This window comes from Diabrotica undecimpunctata, chromosome 6, assembly GCF_040954645.1.
Source record: "Diabrotica undecimpunctata isolate CICGRU chromosome 6, icDiaUnde3, whole genome shotgun sequence".
NCBI classification, from domain to species: Eukaryota; Metazoa; Arthropoda; class Insecta; order Coleoptera; family Chrysomelidae; genus Diabrotica; species Diabrotica undecimpunctata.
This window is the reverse complement of record NC_092808.1, coordinates 88,446,889-88,454,452: the sequence shown is the minus strand read 5'-3', so window position 1 is coordinate 88,454,452 and position 7,564 is coordinate 88,446,889.

The window sequence follows — 7,564 nt, the reverse complement described above, 5'->3', positions numbered from 1 at the left end:
GGTTTACATTCTATATTTAGAAAAATCTTTTACTGCAACTCTTGTTCGACCTAAACTAAAATAATACACAAAACAAATTAATCTATTTTTTATAGAAATGCAGATTCCTGTCGGATTTTTATCAGTGCGGCATGAGTCACTGGTGTCTCGTATATCCGGACCTCTTATCGCATTACAAACATAATTCTCAATTAGCAGTGCGGTACAAGATACATTTAGGTCGTATAATCTTAAAGCCGTAATAAGACCATAAGACCGTATGTTATAAATAAATATATTTCTATAAGAATTATCTTGAAAGATAAAAAAAATACAATAAAAAAGTGCAATATTAAATGTTATTTAAAAAAAAATAAGTCATTCACGGGCGTACAGTTAAAAACAAAAGTTTTCAGTGTTCTATTGCTTGATTATTATTATCTGTTATTCTGATGATTTTCCTGGTCTGATCTTCCTCAACTAACGTCATCTTTCTTAATTGGTGGGTTGTATTGTTCAGGTCTCTTTAAGTGTTTTTGTTGCTATCCATAGTGAATGATCTTCTTTAGACAATGTACTAATGTAGTGTTCAAATGTGGCATTGCGTGCATCATGTAGCGCTGATTTTAATTGTCTGATTATCCATCTCTTGCTATTCATTTTTCGACTATTAGTTGTATAATATAATTCGGAGTGTTATTTGTGTTTTCTTGATTTGGAATTGTTATTCGTGTAGCTCCATATGAAATAGTAGAAGATGAAAACGGCAGCATATTCATCCATAAAAAAAAGAAACGCGATAAAGATATCTGAAACAACTGTTTTATGTTATAAGAAATGAAATAGTCCGAAATTACCAAAACAGGTGAACAGGGCACTATAAAGTAGTAGAATTAGCTATGAAACAGATTGAATGGGGAAAAGAAGTAAGCTTAGACCAAATACCAGCAGGAATTATTCAACTGAGAAAAAAAATTAAATGGATAACAATATTCACTCCATTTACAGAAAAGGCGGTGACCCGCAAAAATTTTAAGAACTTCTTTAATAGCCTCCAGTCAACAATTTCCTAAGCATGTTTAAAAAACGTACGGAATGCACTGTATATACTAACCCAAGTCGTCAACATACTTGTTGTTGCAGTTATGTATTACGATCAACTTAAAGGTTATGCACGACTCCCCTTGTATAGGTACACAGGCATGCACATGCGGGAGAAAAAAGATTTGTCATACCGTTACATTATGTCACATTTTAACGTTAAATATTTTATGGTCCCCTTTGGGTTATAAAACGAATGATCGACTTTTTCTCGCACAGATCCCTCCTATGTAACTTTACAAAGCGAGTCGTTTGCTGGGTATTAAAGAACCGTCTATGGCCATCATATAATTTTACGCTAATATTTCACATTCTGCGACGCATTCCACGTTTGACACACTGTCTTGTTTAGTTTTCTGTCATTCTATTTGTTAAATCCTATCTCATTCTCGTCACAGCGTCAAGGAGCAGTAAATGTGTGCATTGAACGGGAGGCATATGTCTAACAGTGAATGTTGGAGATTTTTCGAGTTTATCACATCTTCTTCTTTGAGTGCCTCTCCTATCGGAGATTGGATATCATTAGGGCGATTCTAATTTTATTTACTGCTGTTTTGAATAATTCGTTAGTGGTACAGCCAAACCACTCTCTTAAATTTCTCATCCAGGACATTCTTCTACGGCCTGGATTTGTGCGTCCTTGGATTTTTTCTTGCAATATATTTTGTAGGAATGTGTACTTTTGTCCTCTCATCAGGAGGCCAAACTATTCAAGTTTTCTCTTTTTTATATTCAGTATAACTTCTGGATCGTTATTTATTCTGCGTATTACCTCTTCATTTGTAATTTTATCCCAACTTATTTTTAGTATACAGCGGTAGCACCACATCTCAAAGCTTTCAAGATTTTTAACATTCTTCTGTTTAACCGCAACAACCGTAAAGCAAAGTACTGAATACATACTAAATAGTTAACTAAAAGTGGACGTATGTCTATATAGTAATACACCATCGTATTATCTCCGTTAAAGCGTGTTGATGTATTTGATTTCTACGTCGTAGTATTCTATTGGTTAAATGGTACCATTTGAGGTACTATACGTCACGATTGGACTAATAGGATCGAAGATACATAACTAAGGCCCTTTTTCCAGGCTACTCTATTTAATTTGTATATCTCATTGTATTCTATTAGTTAAATTCTATCATTTGAGGTACGAAACGTCACGATTGGACTAATAGGACCGTATATACATAACTAAGGCCCTTTTGACAAGCTGATGTATTTTATTTTTCTATCTTATTGTATTCGATTGGTTAAATCCTATTATTTGAGGTACTGTACGTCACGATTGGGCTACTAAAAACGAAGATACATAACTAAGGCCATTTTGACATGCTACTCCATTTAATTTTTATACCTCATTGTATTTTATTTGTTAAATCCTTTCATTTGAGGTACAACACGTCATGATTGGACTAATAGAACTGAAGATAAACAACTAAGGCCCTTTTGACATTGTTCTGCATTTGACTTTTCTATCCCATTGTATTATTTATGTTAAATCCTATCATTAGAGGTACTATACGTCACGATTGGACTAATAGAACCGAAGATACGTGACTACGGCCCTTTGGACATGTTGCTGTATTTAATTTTTTTATTTCATTTTTTTCAATTCGTTAAATCCTGTCATTTGAGGTACTGTACGTCACGATTGGACTTATAGAAACGAAGATATATAATTAAAGCCTTTTTGACATTTTGCTATATTTGATTTTTCTGTCTTATTGTATTTTATTGGTTAAATCCTATCATTTGAGGGAATGTACGTCGCGACTGGACCAATTAGAGCGAAGATACAATAGGTAGTTGCAATATATCATAACCCGTTACTTTTAACCAAACATGATGCCAGAATGATTTGTGGATGAAAAAAATATATATATACATTCTTAAATTTACTATTTCGTTGTGGGTAATATTATATTCAACAGCGATGCCAAATTTCTGATGCTAAAATGATTGATAATGAAAGTGTGTGTGTGTGTGTGTGTGTGTGTGTGTGTGTGTGTGTGTGTGTGTGTGTGTTTTGTTTTATGGCACTGGAACTAAGCCAATTAGCCAGAACAAATGTGTGAAAGTTATAAGGAAAATGCTTCAGTTAAGTATTAATTTTCACTTAATGCGTATCTAATATTATCTTATATTTAATGAACAACACATATTATTATACATAATACTCAATATTATATTATTGATTATCCTTATAATGTAACTGTTTTTTTTTAACTATATTGTTTGGTTTTTGATTTATTATTTGTTTTTTTTTTTTGCCGCTAATTTGCCGAAGGGTCGTCTCGGCGGGGTTTTATAACACGGGGGAGGGGACCCCTGGAATGGATACAAAAGAGTGGGATTTATGTTAGTGTGCTTATAATTTAAATTTACATTTAACTGTATGTACATAAATAACCTCATATACTCGTATATCTTCAGTTGCAAGTAAGCTCGATAAGTTAAAAGGTGTGTCTATTTTTAATTTATATAGATTACTAAGTAGTGTAGAGATCTCTTGTTGAATAGAATGGCATTCTAATATAATATGTTCTAAACTACCATGTTTTCCGCATTCGCAATAATCTTCGTTATGGATACCTAGACGGTGTTTATATTCCGGATACATTGCATGGTAACTTCTGATTCGTGAAATTGTTTTTTAAAATTTCTATTTTGTACATTAAAAAACCATGGTTTTATGTTTAGTTTTGGAAGCAACAATTTAAACTTTTTCCCAGAGTTGGATTTTTCGTATTTTTCTTGCCATTTAGTTTTCATGGTTATTTTCATTTGGCTTACGTGATCGTTCAAAGGTAGCTTCATGTTAATCATCTCCCCTTCTGTAGTAGCCCTTTTTGCTAATCTATCTGCTATCTCATTATATTCTATCCCACAATGACTTTTTACCCAAGATAATGTATTTATCTTTTCATTTTTATTCAATTTTGTAAGTACTTCATATACATCTTTAATTAAATCGTCATACTGGTCGGTTATGTTAATATTTTTTATCTTTTCTAATGCACTTCTGCAGTCAGAGAATATTACTATATTAGTGCCGGATAGGGATTGAGCATAGATTAGTGCATTTTTAATTCCGACTATCTCTGCAGTGAATATTGACGATCCCTTAGGCAGTTTATACAGTCGCTTTTTTTTCTTATTAACATGATAAAGAGCCAAACCGGTATTTCCATTAATTACAGAACCGTCAGTAAAGATGTAATCATGATTTTCCCATTTATGATGAATTTTATTAAGAAAATATTTATTTAGTAATTTTTCTGGGAGTCTAGGGTAGTCATCGATTAAATGGAATACAGGGCGAATATCGTAGTGTTTAAAAGACGTTAAGTTGTTAATAGTTAATATATTGTCCTTAATTTCTGGGTAGTTATAATACCTTTCGATCAATAGAGGAGTTTTTTTATATTTCCAATATCGATTTGTTAAAACCTCGATAGTTAACTGATGAATTGTGTGTGTAAGATTGTCATTTTTTGCGTATATCGTAAATAAGTTTTTATTACTTAAGAATTGTCTCCTTAACTGAAGTGGAGGTATGCAACTTTCCGCCTCCATAACAACTATGGGTGTAGATTTCAGATACCCATTACAGATTCGTAGACATTTATTTTGGATTTGATCAATCTTTTTAAGATGACATTCAGAGGCCGATCCATATAATACGCACCCATAATCGATTATTGACTGAATAAAAGATTTATAAAATAGAAGACAAATATTAGGGTCTGCCCCCAACTTACTATGGCTGAAAACTTTTATGATGTTTATAGCATTTTCAATTTTAGATGTTATATAATGAATATGAGATTTCCAGTTAAGTTTTGTATCTAGAGTAATACCTAGATACTTAATTGAAGCTAGGTACGGGAGTGTGTAATTTTTTAGTGTTATTGAAGACGGATGATGAAACCTCTTCCTAGTAAATGTAACAGCTGCTGACTTATTTTCTGAAATGGAAAATCCGTTATTCTTTACCCACTTTTCTAATGAATCTGAAGCTACCTCTAAATTTTGATGACATTTTTCTATATTTTGTTCTGCCGTATATATACATATATCATCAGCATATTGTAATGTTTTTATATTCCTATGGAATATAGTGTCCAAGTCAAATGAGTATATAATGTACAAAATAGGACTTAATATGCTGCCCTGAGGAAGGCCAACAGCAGCTTTTTGAGGACCTATTAACTTGTCTACTGTACGAATATAAATATTTCTCTCATTATACAATTTATAAATATTAAAAATAAGTAGTTCCGGTAGTTTTAGCTTTTGCATCTTGTCCATTAAAATGTCTAATTGAATATTATCGTACGCTCCTTTTATATCTATGAATAAGCAAGTTGTTGAAAAATTGTGTGAGAATCCACTTTGTATGTCAGTAACTAGAGTAGTCACATTATCTAACGTTGAACGATTTTTTCTAAATCCGAATTGGTTTTCGGGTAATAGTTTATTGAATTCTAAAAAATGTTCTAGTCTATTTTTAATCATTCGTTCAAAAGTTTTTAATAAACAAGATGCCATAGCTATAGGTCGATAAGAATCTGAATTATTAGATTTTTTCCCAGGCTTTAATAAAGGGACTATAATATAATCAAGCCAATCATTGGGAATTGGTATTTTATTAAACCATATATTATTATATATATCCAACAACGCATTTCTGCCGGAATAAGATAGATTAAATATCATATTATACTGAATTTGATCCTTTCCAGGGGATGTATTACAATTTTTTTTCATAGCTCTATTCAATTCATACAGACTGAAAGGCGCTGTTAAATAATTATCTGAATTTCCAGAGGAATCATATGCACAAGGTTGTAATGGTTTAGAAATGCAAACTTTTGGACATAATTTATTTTGAAAATCCTCTATCCATTCAGCACTTGATTCTATGTAATGTGTATTGTTTTGTCTTCTATTTTTATAACTATTTACTTTTTACCAAACTTGTTTCATAGGCGTGGTTTTATTTAAGGACTGACAATATATTTTCCATGATTCCGATTTGGTTATTTTTATCGTTCTTTTTGCTATTGCATCAGCTCTTTTATAGTTTATTAAATTTTGCAGGTTTGGATTGTTTTTGTATATTATAAATAAATGTTTTCTGTTATTAACTTTTGCCTGACATTCATCATTCCACCAGTGTTTATTTTTTTTATTTTGCTTATATTTATATCTCTGTGGTATTGATTTTACAGCTGCATTATTAATTGCATTAATAAATTGGCTGTAATTAGAATTATTATCATTATTTATAAATTGTTCGTCCATTTCGCTTTGAAATTTATTCCAATTGGCTTTTTTTGTTATCCATCTACTATACACCATCATTTCATTACTGCTCATTTCACAGTTAAATTTAATTAAAATCGGAATATGGTTAGAACCATGTGGATCGTCCATAATTTGCCACTCAAAAAGATGTGCTATGCCTGATGAACAGAGTGTTAAGTCTATCGCTGAGGAGTTACTGTTTAATGTGGGCACTAATGTATGACTGCCATCGTTTAATAGTACCAAATCCGTATTATCTATTGCATCTTGTAACCTGTTACCCTGAGAATTGGTTGTTAAACATCCCCAAGCAGTGTGATGAGCATTGAAATCGCCCCCGATTACACATGGTTTCGGGAGAGATTCCAAGAACTCGCCCCACTCATCCGTCCCTATGGAACTTCTTGGAGTAACATAAATGTTTACAAAAAATATACTGATTTTGTTGGTTGATAGTAGTTGGATACAGTTTGCTTGCAGTTTATTGGAGTGTCTTACAATAATCTCATTATATTTTAACTTTAACTTTACCAGAAAAGCCACCCCGCCGTATCCGTCAGGGCGGTCTTCCCTAATAACGTTATAACCTGCAAAATTTACATATTTTGATGGCTCAAACCATGTCTCTGAAAGCATAGCAATATCTATATCTTCACTTATTAACATATTTTGAAGATTTTCTTTATTAGATGTAGCTGATCTACAATTCCACTGGCAAATCTTAAAACAACTCTTCATCAGATATTGCATTAAATTTATCTTGAATAATACTAAGTAAAGTTGATTCTTGAATTTCAAATTTATTTTGTTGTTTTAAGATTCCTATAATGGATAAAATTAAACCTACTAAAGCATTCTCCGTAACAGTGACACAAGTCTCTTGATGAGGCTGATTCAATGTTAAGTTTGAAGTGTAATTTTGTTTTTCGAAAACGGCTGTCGATGAACTCGGTAAATGAATTGGTGATAAAATTTTTTTATGTAGATTCAGTGTATTATCATGTTCTTGAGACCTCACCAACCTAGGTCTTTTGTGAGAAACCGCAGAATGCTGGGAGTTTACCGAACTCGACTTTTGCCCGCTTGGCTGCATTTGGGAAGAAGGAAATATATTAGATTGTGACTGAAAAGCATTAGAATTACTGTTTAAATTGTGATTACTGTCGGC